The sequence below is a fragment of the Lepisosteus platostomus genome, chromosome 4 (assembly GCF_059453375.1).
Source record: "Lepisosteus platostomus isolate fLepPlt1 chromosome 4, fLepPlt1.hap1, whole genome shotgun sequence".
In the NCBI taxonomy this organism is placed as follows: domain Eukaryota; kingdom Metazoa; phylum Chordata; class Actinopteri; order Semionotiformes; family Lepisosteidae; genus Lepisosteus; species Lepisosteus platostomus.
The window spans coordinates 16,794,139-16,812,780 of NC_142614.1; the positions used below are offsets into that span (position 1 = coordinate 16,794,139).

At 36.0% G+C, this 18,642-nt stretch overlaps 1 protein-coding gene across 1 annotated transcript in view; it reads left to right on the top strand.

The window, feature by feature from the left end:
• adamts12 (ADAM metallopeptidase with thrombospondin type 1 motif, 12) overlaps positions 1 to 18,642 on the top strand; it is a 153,483-nt gene that overhangs the window by 11,058 nt on the left and 123,783 nt on the right. The gene's annotated exons all lie outside the window — the stretch shown is intronic.

The following is an 18,642-nucleotide window of genomic DNA, read 5'->3' on the forward strand; positions in this document are numbered from 1 at the left end:
TCATATTAATGCTAGGTTTAAATACTGTATATACAGTAACAGGAATTCATACAGCTAATTTTCTCAGGTACAGGTTGACAAAGGGAATTGCTAGACTTTGTGTGAAACGTTATTTCTCATTGGTGTTAAATTGCACACGGTTTTCAATTAGTTTCCTTTTTCTTATTTTGCATTAGGGAGATTTGCATATCTGTGATCATTAATTCAGATTAATAAGAACATAAAAATGAAGACTGGGAATTTTACGACCGATTCAAGCAAAGGGTAAAGAAATCTCCTCATATATATGGTAATTAAGGAAAAAAGTTAAGTGTGTGCTTCATGGACTTTCCGTTTAAAGACGCATTTTGATTTTAATTTCCTTATCCCTGTGTAAAAGGCTTTGTAATTCAGTTTCCAGACTTAATGTCTTGAGCTCTTTGAAAGATACTAAATTCATTTTAAAACTTATATTTTGACATAAAAGACCTCACAAATTAATGTAGTCCTAAAGCGATCTCTTCTTCATAGAGGAACACAATTGTATATTTAATAATAGTTGGTGGTTTAATTCCCTTGTTAATCAAGGCAGGAGCATGTGATATCCTTCAGAATGAACACAAAGTAGCTGGGTGAGAGTTTTGGGAAGCCCCTTTACCTTCCATAAGAAAACTGTGCCAAATTTTAAACTGAAGCTTTGTAAGGTCAGTGGTTTTGAGGTTAAAAAGAGCCCAGATTTTGTGCAGACACACTGAAATTTAACAATGCAGTGATTCACCCAAATGTAATGGCATTTGTTTTTTTTTATCATGTCAAAATAGACATTTCTTTTAATAATACTATTGACCAAGAACATTTAACTTAACCATGTTACAAGATCAAGCAGATCCTGTGATTTGAATGTTGATTAGTTCTATTCAGAATTCACAGCCTTGATTAATTTTGGCTTCTTTAACACTGGGCCAATCAAGCAAACAAATATAAGAAAAAAATTGCACATTGCTACTGTATGGGCGGAGTGTTAAAATCTCTTTAAAGTGTGATATGCTATAGAATATCCACTTTGTATTATAAATTTAGCAGCCCTCGAATGTATTCAGCTGTCTGTAAAGAAAGACTGAATTTGTTATCTTCAAATTCAGCACCACCACCAAGGAATTCAGTTACATTCAAGATTGGCTTTTGGCAGAAATTACCCTTGTTTGAAGGTGAGAAAAGATAACCCATTGAGGTGCTTACTATGAATTTATTCCTTTTGTATACAAGCCTTTAGTGTTCACACATAGCAATCTCAGAGTATTTGCAATTTTGTGTATACCACATAATTCAAAAAAATAGCTGCCTGCCAGTTAATTTTTCTGTAATGAAGAAATCAAACCGGATGGAATGACTGAAAAATAATGAAATTGTCACATGTGACAGCACATACAGAAAGACGATTAACTGCTACAGTTTCTGATTCCTCCACAATTAAGGATAAACAATAATAGAGCATGTTCATGAGTGTGAATCATGAGGGATATGTTGCAGTTTACAATTCCTGTTTAACCTTCTCTTATAGTGAAAGGGGAAAAGGAAGCATCTATTGAGCAGCTGTTTTTAATAAGCACTTATTATGCAACTGATGGATTCAAAAACACATGTAAAAACATCAAGAGTTGTCTTGATATGACCAAGTAATCAGCCTCCTACAGAAAACTTGCTTTCTGGACTGGAGTAACAGCCTTTATCACTCCTTACTTTTAAAAACTTTGCAAGTTTGTAGCAAATGCCACAATGAAAAATGCAAAACTATTTGATATTTTTGTTGCTTCGACAGTTTGCTTTTTCATGCAGGTGTAGGACTACCAGCAAAGTGAAGAAGGGGCGACAGAAGGCTTAGCAGAAACAACTTATGACCTACAGTAGAGTAATTGAGTTAGGAAGTACTGTACTGTACCTGTACTTGGGTTCAGCTAAAGATTTTGTTAGAATTGACAATGGGTCAATAAAACGACTGCTTTGTAACAAAGTTATTAATGCCTTGGATTGTTTTATGATTTTTATGTGTGTCTTTGAGAGTTAAAACGAATTACCATAAGAAAGAAGAGGCTGTTATTTTTTCTTTTTCTTAATCAGTGGATTTTTCTGTAGCAGGGAATTGAACCTAACAAAACCCATCGAGTATAAATTTAAAGTATTGCACTATTTGAACTACAGTAGTTTCTTGCTTTTATTATTTTTTTATTTTTGGAGCCTATGATGTGCTGAGGACAGTCTACATTTTTCTTTCCATTTTTCATTCCTTGTTTTTGTATGAAGCGTCGAGTTTTTCTCTAGACCAGCTCAAATTTTACAAGTTTAACACTTGACCCACAAATCTAATTACATTTGTAATTAAGAACATTAGAATGTTTCCAAATGACAGGGCATCCATTTATCCAGCAGGGGTTTTTCTGGGACATTGTGAGTAAAGTGCTGTACCCTGCTCAAGGGTACAACAGCTGTGCACCATCCAGGATTTGAACTCGCAACTCTCTGCTCCAGATCCTTGACCACTACTTCATATTGTCAGGTAGGCTCTGCACTGTCTTTTTCATCTTGTTCTAATGAGAATTTTCTTTTTGAGCCTGAGGTTTGTAGCTTGTACAACCTTTTTAGACATTGACATTGCAAGTTCTAAACTGTCCAGTCTGGTAGACTTTGCACTCTACAAAACAGCCTTCCTATAAGTTCTCTCATCCTCTGTATGATCTGAAAAGAAAGCAGAAACTCCAGTCAGAGAAACACAGTAGAATACAGAATCATATTGCTGTGAAACCCATCTGCCAATTTTCAATTTTCTGGTTTAGCTTCTCTCACCAGAAGGAGAGCCACCACTTTGTACTTTTCAGGGCTTCAGGACTGCTCTAGCTGTAAAATGAGATGCTAGAAAAAATAAAACAAAATTGTTTTCCTTATCTTCTTTTTTGCCAGCCATTATAGTGAAGACCCTGCTGTGCATTCAATTTCCTGGTAGCAACACACTGACTGTGTGGATGGGATCCTGTTCTGGGTGGTTTGTACCCATACAATATCTTGCACTGATCCAACATTATAGAGTTTTAGCAAACTAGTAATAGGTTCTTACAAATAAAGAAAACAGGAAAAGGCCAGTGTTATTTCACTGGCGACAGGCACTTTTATGTAGTTCTTTTATCAGGTGGTCTGCTATCAGCAACACTCGCGGTAGTTCGCATGTATATTATTATAAATAATACATTTTATTTTATAAGTGCTTTTCAGAGGTCATATCATGATTGAGCGGTTTTATGTCAGAAGCTTTAATGTAACAAAACCGAAGCTAAAATGCAGTGAAAGTCAATTTAACAGAAACAAGTGGGAGTTCAAACAAAGGACACTCTGGTGCAAAGGGACGGATAACATATCCTTAAGCAAGTCCATATACCCTGTGTAGAGCAGGAGTTGCTCAGGTTTCATGTACAAGAGTTTCAGGACCTCGTTTTGATCAACGGCAGGCAGTAGGCTCTCTGGATGTCCTACAGTTGATGCTGTTATGCATCCTGACTAGTATTCCTTAGAGCTTTCAGGCTAAGAGTGGCATCACTGGGGCCTGCTGTTAACCGTATGAGAAGGCCAGTTAGCAAGAATGCTACGCCACACTCTATATGCCTTGCGTTTAATTATCTGCAAGGTCCCAAGCTGCGTTTGTGAACATGTTCCATCACTTTCCAGGTCTCCAGAGGCCTTCCATGGAAAATGCTGTCCTCTCATGTTTTGTAATGAGGAAGACATTTAGTGGCACCAACAGTAAAGTAAACATAAGGCAGAATCCACAGGGATTGAATGTTTCAGTGTCTGCTTGGTTAGTGTGGCCAAGTCATGCATGTACTGTATTGTGTTGTAACTGTATAGCTCTCTCTCCAAGTAATGTACTGTATGTATAAATTAGTCCTGTGAAATGGATAGACATAAGCATATGTTTATGTAGGGATGTGAGACAGAAACATTATTAATCTGAGTTTTCCATTAATTTGGGCAATTAATAACTTTAGCACTAGCATTCTTTGGTTGCCAGGATACAGTGTTATTGTGGGGGTGAAAATGTGTGTTTTCTGTTCCTTTAAGAGAAACGTAGAGCACATAATTTCTGCAGGTCTGTATTCTGATTTACCTACAATATTAATAGAAAGCTACAGAATACAGTGAAAATTCTCAGAAGGATTAAATTAGCCCATATCCCATGGAGAATTGTAAACAAAGGAAATCAGTGGATTTAATTAGGTACAAATGTATTAAAAGTGCTCATTGCAGCTTATTCACACTATACAGTACCTTTAATCCTTTGTAACAGTCAGACAAATTTAAATGATTTTCTCTTTTCCATCCAGAAAATTATGTAAACAATAAAGGTAAATTTGGTTCAGGTCAAGCAAATAAGTGTAAGTTATATTATAATAAGAAGACATTTCTAGTCCATATAAAAAACAAAGCTTATATTACAATCACTGAGATAGTGATTAGTGTGATTGATCTGCTGAAGACGGAGGTACTTTATTGGGTCAATTTACTCTGAGTATTATGTTGGAAAAAGTGAACCTATCGTTAGTATTAAATGAAATATCTTTGAAAATTAGTAATTAATTTTATTTGGACAGTAAGGCATAGAAAGGTGCACTACTACTGTAACTGCACTTCCAGCTGCTGGTGATGTTGGTTTTTCTAGAAAAAACTAGCGCCCTGTTTTGTCTTGATATATGTGCAGCCAGTGCTCTTAATATTAATAGAGAACATGTTTCCTTGACCTGAGAAGGGAACCTTGACTGTGCTTTGTGAATTACAAAGCACCAACAAAAAAGGGGGTTAGTGAATTACAACTGAATCTGTTATTGATTTGAGCCTTGACTATCTCCCAGTTTTCACTTCAAAGTTTCTGCTGACATGCCTTCCTTCAAGAAGGAGATGCAGCTTGAAATGAGCAAAGCAAGGGACTCAAGATAAACTGGGGGAACAAAAATGAATCATGACCATTTTTTAAAGAGAGTATTAGAGAGACGTTTTGTTACTATGTTTGGCAATAGCAGTCCTATTGCTCAACCCACTACCACTAACAACTGTGTAAAATGTGTGAGCAGTTTCGTAGAAATAGCTGTCTGTACAAATGTAATTGTTTTGGTTTTGGCTGCAGGGACTATGAAAACTGTGTAAATGTAGACACCTCCAGTCTTTTCCCAAAGAATGCAAACCAAATTGATGGGCAGTTTATAGCAGAACAGCTTTGATATTGACATACTCTATCTGCAGGCTGTTCTTATTGGCCTGATTTCAAGATATCTGAAAAGTACTTATTCTCCTTCTCCACCTTCTCCTCTTCCTTCTTTTTCTTCACCAACAAATATGGCCAGGAAGCAAGAGAAAATCACATATTTTAATCTATATGTGCTAGGAATGCTGGAGTGATATTTTAGTTAAATTAGAGCAGAAATATTGTCTTGGCTATTTCAAGAATTTCAGAGGAAACAAAATAATTTTGAAGTGATGAAATACTGCCAAGAATATAAAATGATTTTTTTTTCCATAATGCAGTTGCAAATGACTTTAAGATTGTAATTATTCTCTATATGTCATATGGGTTGCCTCCATATGATATTAAAAACTGAAGAGTAGCATAACTGACCCATTCTAAGGTGTAGGACATTATACCCGAATTAAAAAAAAAACTGAGACATTAAGGCATTGAAATTGCTTCCTTTGTTGATGATGCTTTGTATGTTCTGTGTCAGTGAATTTCTTTGTAGAGGTTATTAGAGCTTCTCAACAGTGTGTTAGAGAATGGTTTAATATACTGTACTAACCCTAGTTTCAATATATGATATTAATAAAATACTGTATATTAAAAATTCTACTTTTCTGGTAAATTGCTAATACATTCATTGTCTTTGCATATACACTATGTGCTGCTTCAAGAGACAACTCCACAGAAATAAAATGTTGTTTGTTTCACCTCTGACTTTCCTTTGTGCTTATGCAGAGAAAACTGCAAGAAAAACTAACTTGGACACGCAGTAGTGTGCACAAATGCAGTGGCGTTTTCAAACATGTCTGGGTTCAGGTCTCCATGCATGTCCCAGGGCTCTGCCTGTCTTATGGAATACTGTCAGGTTTCTGACTCAGTCTAGATTACTTTTTGGTGTTTGAACTCATTAACAGGACTCCCCAAATATTTCTCATGCGTGGTCTTGTTGGAAATTGTTTTAGCTTCTTCCACGTATACCTCACCTGAGGGCCTTGCCAGATTTACACAGTGACAAGTCAGACTTTCTTCTTCATCTGTGACAGCCTCTTAGGCTCTTGGTATTTAAAGTGTACTCTTTCTGGTAGATTTTAAATAAACTGAGTTACACTCCAAACCACACTTACACACACTTGTAGAGAAACAGACAAGGCAGTGGCTGTAACAATTTTCCCATGTCCTTTTTCATACATATTATTTTTACAAGCTTTTTGTAATTCAGTGAAGCTGGAGGGCTTTTGTTACTTTTTGCTGCAGCTGTTAGAAAGTTATGATAGAACCAAAAGGTGTTATTAAATACATTTTTACAGTAAATGTCAATTTTATTTTAAATGTCAGTGGCAACTTTTTAAAACGGAAATACTCACCATGGACACCAAAACTTATTGCTTTATGTATACCATTCACAGAGTCTGTGAATAGTGAGATTTGGTGATTCAAAAAATGCATGTGTAATTTATGAGAGCAATAAATATGCTCCTGTTCACACTTCATTATGCAAGGAAAGCAGATGGTGTCATCTAACGAGTGTCTTAAGTTTAACTTGTCTGTTCTCTCGAATGATGAACATCCCCAAGACAGAGGAAGAAAAAGCACCCAACATTAATCTCCAGATTATCCCTCTGCCTGCTGAAGCAATGGCATGGACATATGACACCATATGGACAGTTATACATTTTGTATATGCTTAAATCAGCATAACTGTGACAGAAGCTTACCGAGGGTTCTCATTATAACTCAGAAGATTATTCTCTCTGGCACCAGGTCAACAGAATACAGAAATTGTTACTTTTTACATTGATATTTTAATCATGCTCATAACAGTGATCTATACAGCAAGAGGGTTCAGAGAACAATATTGTTTTTTTCCATTACTTTGTTAGTTATCCTGTTTAGATTTTTTAATTTTTTTCTTCCTGTTAGTACTGGCTCTTCTTATTTTATGATGAAGTACTTTGTGTGCTGATGAAGACAATTCACTTTTGTTCTTATAGATTATTAAATAAAGAAATACAACTCACCAAGCCATCATTGGCATACCATACATAACTTTTTTTTTTATGAGCAACCTATGTGAAAATTGTTTTCAGAAAATGTTGTATAATTGAACCTTTGAGTTCTTCTGTTGGACCTGGGCCAGTATTGCCACATCCACACTTTAGCAGCCCCTGTGTCTGTCTGGATCTGACATCAGCCACTGACTGAATTTTACTCTAAATGAAAGATGTACTGTAGCCCCTGTAGAAACATTTTGTGAGCAGGGAAGCTGGTCCTGTCTTTGCATACTACAGTACATAGTCTGCAGTCACTCCGTTCACCAACTGATTGTGTTCTTCCATTACTTTCCTTCTGACATTCTGTGGTTACCAGCTCTGGTCCCTGAGGACTACAATTCCTTTTGCACAGTGCTTTGAAACACCCACAGGAGAGTGAACTTGTGGGAAAATATATTTTAGTGCAATATTTGGAACACACAGCCAGCCTGAACCAGTGTCTAATAAATAACAAATATCCTGCCCTTGAACACTTTCAAATGCTAATAATTGAGCTTGGTATGAGCATGAAAAAGAAAAGAGTTATCAGTATTAATATACTTTGGGCGATGATTGAGTCAGAATGGGAGAAAATAAATGTCAATATGCTGCTTAAATTGTGTGACAGAATGCCTGTGGTTGTTTCAAGACTGGCTTCTAAAATGAGGAGTGTTTCTCTTGAGAGGGTTAATATATTATCATAATAAAGTAATATTTTATGATGAATCCATATCCAAAGTAAAATATCTTTCTGCCAGGCTATCAGCCAAGCTTCATTTGTGAATGCCATTATAATACTGGGGAGGAAAGCTGTCCTGATCACACAGTCTACAAATAAGCTGGGCAGTGTGTTACCTAAAAGCACCATCTGACAAGGCAGTAATTCTCCACTTTGTGCAGTCAGCCTTGTTTGAATGGTGCAAGCTGTTTGCACGGTGAAGTACAGTACCTTCTCCGATATCAAAATAGGAAAGAAAACCAATTAAATGTTTCATTTGGGACCAGACATTTTTATGATATGCACTGTTTAGAATTAGACAGATAATTTGAACATGTTCTTGAAGCTAACAAATACAGCAAAAATGTATTGTGTAATTATTTTTCATCTGAGTGAATTTCAAGGTTGTGTCCTAAAGTGTGCACTGTGAAACATGAAAGTGAAAAGAAATATTTTATTTTGTCAGTAGATGGAAGTCTTTGGGTGCTGGTTTTCAGAATTTTTGGTTGCATCTGTGGTCAAATAAGAATGGCGGACAATGTGACATAATACAGGAGCTACCTATTTACCCTTTCTCGAGTCTGAGCAAACTCAGATTAATGTCCCATCTGTTTTCTCCTTCAGGGAAGTACTGTACACAGTTGGATTATAAAACTGCCCACAGCTGCTGCTTGTTAGGTTACAAAGCTCCTGTTGCTCCTGTAGCTACGTTTGTAGCTGTGGTAGCAACATATGTCGCTCTGATGAGAGTATCACCTCCGTAACAATTATACCCCATATTATGTCATAACAGCTATTAGTGTATAGTGTTTTAGATATCTATATTTTAGACAGTGATTTTGAATATGCCTCTTACTCTTCTTGGGCATTTGAGATTCATACAGTATTTAATTGACCACAAACTAAAAATAGTTTAAAATCTAAACTCAACGACCACTCATTTACTGTTAACAAACTGTTAAAAGAAATAACTCATGAAATTAAACTGTCACCCAGCTGCGTGATACAGTATCCCCTTCTTGCTCATTTGAATTTTGAAAAGTGAGATAGAGTAGTTCTATATATATTGTACTGCTATTATTATTAAACCAAGGAAAATGGCCAAGAAGAACAAGTGATACCAGCTTTACTTTCTACCTACTTTTTCTAATTCAGATCAAGGGGGTTGCTAGAGCCTATCCTAGCAAGCAACGGATGCAAGGCAGGGTACATGTTGGATGGGACACCATCCATCACAGGGCAGACATGCACATACTCACACCTAAGGCCAATTTTTCCAGAAGCCAATATACCTAACAGTATGTTTTTGGACCGTGGGAGTAAACCGGAGCACCAGGAGAAAACCCTCGCAAATACAAGGAGACCTCACAAACTCCATGCAGGTACAGGTAGCACCCCAGAACCAGAACTGAATCCAGAGCCTCAGTCTGATGCTAACTGCTAGAGGTGCATGGTAAAAACTGTACACCAGTAAAACGCGGTTCTTTAGTCTCGTGGTACGTACCAGCACGCTCTGTAATTTCTCTAAAAATTTGCTCTGTAATTTACTCTAATCGGGAAGGAAGTCTAGTCTTCATGATCATGTTTTTAATGCCATTACTACCATTAGACATGCTTTGATTTTTTTCTTTTTTGCAAGTAAGATTGTGTTAAGCTGTTTAAGTCAATATACAGTAGAATGTCTTGTCTCAGCAATGTTTTAAGCAAGTATTGAGGATTCTATGAAGTTTTAAATGAAATAGCCAAGGGCAATTGAACATGCTAAACATGTTTCATAAGGTTGTGAATGTCAACTTTACTCATTGTAAAGAAAAAATGTTACAGCTTACAAGCACCTTACAATCTTGCTAAGCACAATGAACCTCCAATACCTTGTGAAAAAAAGATTTAATCATTTAATGATTGACAAAAATCTGCATCTTGTTAAATTGTTCTGTTACACTGTTCAGTGTTATTTATAGTTCTTTGGTTCCAATAAAACAACAGAACAACATAATTTTCATGACTTTATATTGTATACATCTCAATATGCTTTAGTAAGAAATCAAACTATGAGAGAGTCTCCATATATAAACATTCAAAATAGTTTGCGGTAAACAGTGGTATGTATTGCAGTACCGCGGTAAGTTTTTCAGAGGCAGTACCCAACCACCACGATATCCCCAAACATTTACAGAATTGACAAATATAGATTATGTTAAGAATAATAGTTCTTCATCAGTGTTAGACTCTTTCCCACTTTCCCACTTTCTTTAGTATTGTAATTTCCTTAAGAGAGGAAAATCTAAATGTGTTCTATTTTAAGTCAGTGATTACAATCTAATTGGAAGGTTTTGGCTCTTCTGTAACTTCTGTAACTGACAGAAGGCTGAAAAATTACATGCATTTCAAGGGTGCACCTGTTGCATTTGATGTCTTTGTTAAAGTGTGTACTCAGATATGAATCCCTTTTCACTTAAATGTGAAAAAGAGAAAGGATGATTACTTAATTATTAATTAACTGCAGTATTATGTGACCAAAACACATTTGACCATGTCTAAGAGATACCCCTGTATGAAGTAAATAGTGTATATACTGAAAGTATATACTGTATGGAAAGATGGTTGACAGTATTTTTCTACTTTAAACAATCTGTTTTTCTTTAATAGGTTCTGTACCTTTGAGGTCTCAAAGAAAACAGGTAATTACCTACACTATTCAATAATATAATGAGGCATTATTTCTTGCCCTTTTGTTTGTGTATTGGGTCACAGATAAGTGGCTCACAAAAATCACTCTTCTCACTGAGTCATTTATTATCATTACCTTTTATCATACAGTATTCTCAGTCTGGTTCCAGGCACTTTTCTGAGGTCACCTATTTACTTCATTTAAAGGGTAAAATTCTAATGGGATGGTGCGTATCTTGAGGTATCTTAAAGTATTTGGCTACAGTGAATGTATTTTACATTAATTCACTGTAACTGCACAATTGGTTATAAAACCAAATAAAAAAATATCATAAGTTATTTTAAATTAGCTTTGATGCAGAATGGCTTTTCCTGAATATTAATATGAAGAGTGTTATATTGTGCTGTCAGTTTTTAAATGAAACAGTATGCATCCAGATCTTGCACATTTCTTCACATACATTAGACAAAATAAAGTGGAATTTTGAGAAATATTAACAATACAATAGCTCCTTGAGATTTAGAAATGTTTTACCATAAAAATGTCAGATTAAGTAATACATTTAATTCATAAACCTATTAATAATAATACACAGTGGTGAGCCACTTCCACAAGGTTTCAAAGTCAATGCACAGCTACAGCATCCCTAAATATTAATTGGTTTTCACATTGCAATTAACATGCAGCAGGCATACAGCAGCACTGGAATGTGCTTTTGTGTTCACAAAAGTTCAGTTTGGAAGCGGTCACGCATTCTTTTGCTCACTGTTTTCAGGATGATTTGAGTATTTCTTAAAAATGCGTATTGCTGCTGTTGATCTGTCAGCAAAACTGTATTGTAAAAGGAAACCATCAGAATTAGACAATCACATTTCGAAGACTGTTCTTTTGTTTGGTGATACTAAACGCAGTACATTATTCTTTCATTTTATTGGGATGGAGCACACTTCAGCAGTATAGGATTGTCTGCTGAATGTTTAACTATATTGCATCTGTAGATGCTCATCTGTATACAGATGTTCACTTGCTTTTGAAAAATTAATGGAACATTATATAACTGAAATCTAACATTTAATAGTGTGAAATCTTTAAACTTGTCTGCGTAAGTGCTATCTAGCGTTTGGATTCACAATTTTAGTTTACTGAATGCAAGAACATTATCTGCTTTGATCATGTGTGTCAATAAAACACATTCTTTTTGTGATGAAGTGTGTTCACCTAAGGGGAAATATTTTATTTTGTAATAAGAGAAAGTTTCTTTTTGTTTCTGACATCTGTTGAAATATTGACTTATTAAGAGCTACAGTATGCGGCATTCACTGGTTCCTTTTTAGGAATGGAGAAAGCAGTTCCTCGTCCTTTACAGATTTTACAATTTTCCACAGTTCATTGCAAGTGCAAAAACAAAAAATACAACAAAGCTTTTTTTCTTAAATTAGCAACACGTCTAATAGTTGCAGAATGTTTTCTTTTGATAAGAAAAAAATGCCATTGGATGGAGAAAAAAATAACATTTCATAAAAGTGGTCTATTGAACAGTCAACACAAATACTGGGATCATAATCTTATATTTCACTAAATCTCACTACCAGAAGGTTTTAAGGCCTTCTTTGTCCAGACTGCTGGTATGCTTTTTTTATTAAGGGACATGTGCAGGAAAAGCAGGAGACAGAAGAGCCCTTTCTAAAGCAATCATTCTTTATGTCCACATGGTTTCAGAGACTTGGCATTTACACCAAAGTGCACAGCTAAGGTACAGGAAGAAATAAACCACTTCCACATGGTTGTTGTACTTAACAGATAGGCTGATGTTAGTTTAGTGCCCCAAGATAGAAGTACTTGATTATAATAATAAAATATATAAATAATCAAATGTTGCTTGGCAGCTCTTTTGAAGAAGGGGGAATATTACACCTTTGTGTTGCACAAAAGTGTGTTGCAGAAGACGCATCTTAAATGTGAAATGAGAGTAAGAAGACCTGACATTTCAGAGGAGCCCCGCTGTTTAGTTTCACTGATGTACTTCAAAAAGTTGTAATGAAAACACTTGCATGATCTATTTCAGAAAATGGGGTTATTTGAGGGAAACCTCAAATTATTGTTTTGTGAGATCAGGGGACCAAAGACAGCTTCAGAGTAATGCTGGTTTCAAGTACAGTTCAAGTTTTCAGATAAGCAGGTTGGGGCATCATATTGTCAAATTGAATATCCACTGATTTTTTTGTTTTGTTGTTAAGGCTTTCCCAAAGCGCTTGGGAATTCTTCAATATAAATGTAGATCTTGAGAAATTGCACTGTGGACTGAAGTCTTATTGCATTATATTATAAGGGATATTCCTTATCTTTCTCATCATATTAGTCCAGTGATTTATCACTGTGTGTCCAGTTGGACGTTGGAAGCAGTGGATAGGTCAGCTCACAATCAATTTTAAGAAGATGCTACCTGATGGCATTTCTTTTATGAGTTTTGCGTTGTTTCCCAAAGGACAAGATGTAACTGCCACAAAAGATTAGTTTGCCTGTTTCACAATATGAATTTATAGTCACAGTTTCTAGGAAAAAAGATAGAATGCTGTCTTTGAATTGTCTAGCAATGGCTCAATTTTTCCTAACACTAGAAACTGACTGTATAATTTATGTTGCACAGATTTTTTCCTGATGTTAATGGTGTAGAGCAGCTGTCACTTTCTATTAGGTTTTCATTTGTTTTCCTTGCTTCTCTTTTGGAAGAAAACGAATCATGCACTAGACTGTGTACCTTACAGGATTTAAGGGAAACTTACTTGCACCCTAGGTCATCTAATTTCATATACTGGATTTCAGACTCTGTTGAGTCTTTGTGCCTATGGGGTGTCATGGGACATTTGCCCTGTGTTCCAGTGGCTGATCTAATTACTGCAATAGACACAAGAAGAGGTCCAATTTCTGCACTGCATGACTATTTCATGTCTAAAATTGCTTCAAATAAAAATGTATTCTTAAAGAGAGAGCAAATTACCACATATACAGTATATGCTGTCACTTGTTTACCAGAATAATGCTTTTCTGGCTTCAGAGCACCTTTTATCTGTATTGGGTTGTCCTTGTTGTCAAAGTGAACTGGTTAAGGCCCTTAAAGGGCCAAGTCTCTCCCCTCTTGCACTTTTATTGTTCTTGGACTTTAAAAAGATAAAAATGCAGCTTTGGATGTTTTAGTAGTTCAGGTGGGTGCTCACACCTGAAGAAGACTCCATGGCCGAAACGTGTTTTCCTTCTTCTTTTTTTTCCAGCATGGAATAAACCTATTACTTGTTCCTTTGGATGTTTTATAGTGACAAGCAAAGAAAAAAAACCAGTATTAATTTTACAATAGGAAGTAAATATTTAATATTCATGTTTTTAATAATTAAGCACTTTAAAACATAAATATTTTTCAATAAATATTGATTACTGTTAAAATGTGTCCAGCTTTCAGATGTGCATGCATAAAAGACATAATAGTTATCTTTCAAGAGTCTATTTGTTAACGCAGTCAAGTAGATAAGTGTTCTATTCTTTAAATTCAATGTAAGACAGTTATAAGTTATAAGAAAAAACAGTGGTGACATTTACATTTCTAATTGAAATAGTATTTCAAGAGGAAAATAAAGCAAAACAAATATGAACATGATTTATCATGGATAGATATACCTTGCTAATTAACATTAACTGGGAAAGTACAGTACAGTGCTGTGAAAACGTATTTCCTCTATTCCTGATTTCATCTGTTATTGCAGATATTTGTTATTTGTGTTTAGTGTTATTTATTCACATTATATCTTAAGATCTGAAAACATCCAGTGTATGCAATAGTAGAGGAAATCAGGAAGGGGTCAAATACTTTTTCATGACACTGTATATGCAGCAGTGGACCTGCCCAGGCATCTTAAAACATGTTTGGCTGTTTTCTATACATCTGTGGAACTATGCAGTTTTAGAGCAAGAGACAGTGTTGATTTTGGCAGCAATGTTGTTCTAGGTTTAAGCTGCTGGATAAGGGAATGAATGTCCTTCTGGTGGACTGTGAAAAAGATTGGTGGAACAAGTAGATTGTTCCATGTGACCTTTTGTAGATATGGTGGCAATGGATGGAAGGAATGAAATAATTCCCTCCCCCTCCCATACCAAAATGGGACTTATTCTTAGCATAACGTTACAGTAACATCTGGCTTCTCATACACATTCTTGTGCACTAACAGCTGATCTGTGCTTGGTTTGGTGTGGAGGGAATGTGGAGTAGATTGTTTGTGTTGCAGCTCATTTTGTGTGACCTTTGGTGTCCTTTGGTGAATTTATGAAACACTTAATGTTTACCCTAGTATTAAGTAGTTCCAGCATATTACTTTCCTAAAAGTTTCCTATTTGGTAAGAAAGGCCTTGCTTTTCACATACTGAAATCACGGTAAAAGGGGAGCTATACAGTTATTTTTATATTTCAGGGTTAGAAAGAAACAGCATTGATGAATGCATTTCAAACCACAGTGACAGGGAACTTACATCACGTAATAGACTAAATTTCCAGGTTTGCTCAGAATCATATTCAGCTATTCAGAGTGAGACAACACAACATCCAGTGATGTGAAGTAGCCTTATTACATTGTAAACAAGCAGACTTGTGAATGTATTTCCTTTAGTCCAGTAGATGTTTTGATGATTTTTCTGACAAATACAACTTACTCTGCATACAGACCACATTGGAACATTCTGTGGTGAAATGTTTGCTGCACAACCTGTATTATTCACTTATGCAGCAGGAAGGGCAGGATTTCATGTAAACTCTTGCTCTCACCCTAACTGATACCAGGGGTTATCGACAACATGGTGACTATTCAGTACTTTCACAAAGTTAATGATTTTCTGCTTCATACCATCAATTAATGTATTTTGCTACCAAGATTTAATAACGGGTCTGAGAAAATGGGACATTTCTTCAGATTGTATTGGATTGTTAACCATTAACTAAAGATCACATTAATTGTGACTAATTAGGTATTGGTTGTAATGAAAACAAGGAGACTTTCTAGTATAAAATCCCAAGGTACACCAAAGCCCTTTGCACTAAAACACTTGAACCCTGAGGAAGGCATGACAAGACGGCTTGTTCTGTAAATAAGTGAACCGAGGTTCAACCAGTCAGTTAAACCCAAGGCCTGCAACATGTCTGAACCCACCTTGAGGCAAATTGCGCCATGGACAGAGATACAACCGTCATGACATTGATTTTAATGATCAAGTATCATTCCAGAAATAAGATTAAGGTATAGGAAGGATTCCAGTAATATTAATAGGGATTTCCTGTTCTTCAGGTGTTTTCCACCTGAGTAGAAGTGTACTGGATACGTATACATTGCTGAATATCATAGCAAAAGTGTCCCCTAGTAAGTAAACAAATATGTACAGTAGGCTTGTGCTACTGTAGTTTCAGAATATCTACAATGTCAGGGGTATAGGCTTTACATCGGCAATAAACATATTTTTATATCATTACAATGATGTCTTTTACTTTCACTCTTGGTTTCCAACAAAAGTCTAGCTCTGCTCTTCACAAATATTCCTAGGCCTGCACTGGATCTGCACAAAAACACTTTGGTGTACAATAGGCATGTTAAATGTGACACATTCTCTGTTCCTGGCCTATGCTTTTCTAGTTGATGTGCAAGGTGCTTTTCAGTATGGGAAATAGTCACCAGGCATCAAAGGTCTATATTTAATGAAGAATCCCCATTAGACAAAAGCTATACAAACGCTTTGAGTTCAAGTTGTTCTCTTTGAGAAAATGACTGGACTGAATTTGCTTTTAACATCACATGTTAATACACAGAGTGAATACAGAATGACAGAAATTGCAAAAAAGAGGGATACTTAAGTTGTTTTGTAAAATGGACTGTGTTGATTGTCAAAACAGGTAATTATTCATTATGCAATTAATTAAGCACAATATAGGAAGCAAGGGCAGAGGATAAGCCTTTCGTTCCCAGAAGCATTTGCATTTCAAAAGACCGTTTTCACAATGCATTATTTTCATGAATATATAGCTCTTGGGTTTGTAAAAATGCAAGCCAAATTCAGGTTTCACTGATTTGCTAAGATGTGCAAGAATGAACAGATGTGTGTTAATGGCTTGAAAGTATAGGGCTTTTAAAATCATATTTTTTAAAGTGCAATGTATTGTCTTTACTGAGTGAAGTTAGTCCTTGAATCATTTGTGGTACTTTTTATCTTCCCATGTATACAGCCATGAGTATACAATATGCGTAGAACTGCACAAAACCATACTTCCTATACCACTTCAGAGTCAGCATGCCACAACTATAGAGAATCTGTGCTGTCTCTGAACCACTTTTGTGGGGTTGCTTTTTGTGATCAGAACTCATCGGTGCGAAAGAGACCCTATTGATGAAGTGCAAAAATGGCAGTTGCTTTCCATTGTGTTGGAACATTATTTTAATGTGTGGTAACTGTGATGCAACACAGAGCGTTTCATAACTGGGACCTTTTTAAAATGGGCTATTGTGGGGCAACAGACACACCACCATGCAGCTGCAAGGTTCAAAACCATTTCTCTATACAGTATACTGAGGGAAAGTCAAAGCCAGACACTGTTAAAAAACAAACAATAAACTAAACAAAAAAGTATAAGTTTACAAAATGCGAACCAAATCTGCAGTATTACTTTTTCATGTTCCCCCAGGGCTTGACGAGCACTTACGGTATTGTAGAAGACTGATTTGCATCCATCAATCAGTCAGTCTTTATTTGTTGTAACATGCTTTGCAAGAAGCTGCCACAGTACTCTATGCCAAACTGTGCAACAAGATTTTGTGTCCAGGTATAGTAAAACAAAGTGTTGAAGGGACTCCCTGGGCATTCTTTTGGACTCTTTAAAGGAATTAAATAATCTAGGACCTTGTGATACAGTGCATCACCTGCAGCTTCCAGACTGTGTCCAGTCCTTAGCTGTCCGTGTGTTTTGAGAGTTACACTGCTACAAAGCTTACCGTCTCTATCCTTGACCCCAGGTCTGAGGCGAGCCAGAAGCCTTGCTTTTGTTGCAGAGGGGGTTCACATCTATTCAAGCAAGGCTTGATGTATAAGCCATGGAAGTCTTCCCAGACTGAGGAACCCTAATGTATGAAAAGATTTATCTTACCAGTAGTTGAGCTTGCTCAGTGAAGATAACTGTTTACTTTTATTAAACTCCCTCCAGTAGCTCTTTAATTTAACCACAATATCTCTTTGCTTATGTAAATGGGGAACCCTTGAGGACTGGGGGAGTTAGGTTTCATGCTAGTTTTTAGTTTTGTTCTTGGATAAAGTGCCCCAGAAAGTATCAAATATTCTCATATTTGTATGGATAGCCTTTACTTTTTCATCTTTGGGATGATTTCAGAATTTTAATTTTTAATTCATCAGTGGAAATCAGGAGTACCTCTGTGATTTTGTTGTTTAATTATGCAGATGCACATGTACTTCAGTCTGTTGTGCAGGCGTTTCTTTATATTTGAAATCTGTGGGTGGCTAGGACCATAATCTTTGGAGCTCTTTGACTGAGATTATTACGGATTCTGATTCTTTGCTTGGACTGAAGTTGTGATGAACGTTTTTGATAAAGGTTTTAACTAGGATTTAGCCTGACTTTACGCAGCTCTTGAGTGTATGTGTTTTCCTTGCTGAAGGCACGCATGCCCATTTATACTTTCTGAGATGTGTTTTTGCTTTTCAGTTTTCTCTCCATTCCAATAATTTGTCTCTTTTATTCTCTGATTTTTATTGGAATCCATTTAATTGACTTTGTTTGCAGAATGGCAGACTGCTCTAGACATGCACAATGTCATGATGTATGGCAGGAAGATGCTGGGTAACCTCAACTGTCACTGCAGACAAAAAACAATTTTTGTATTTTCCCGTTTCAGAAAATGTGATTTCAGAAAATAAGTGATCTTTATATTTT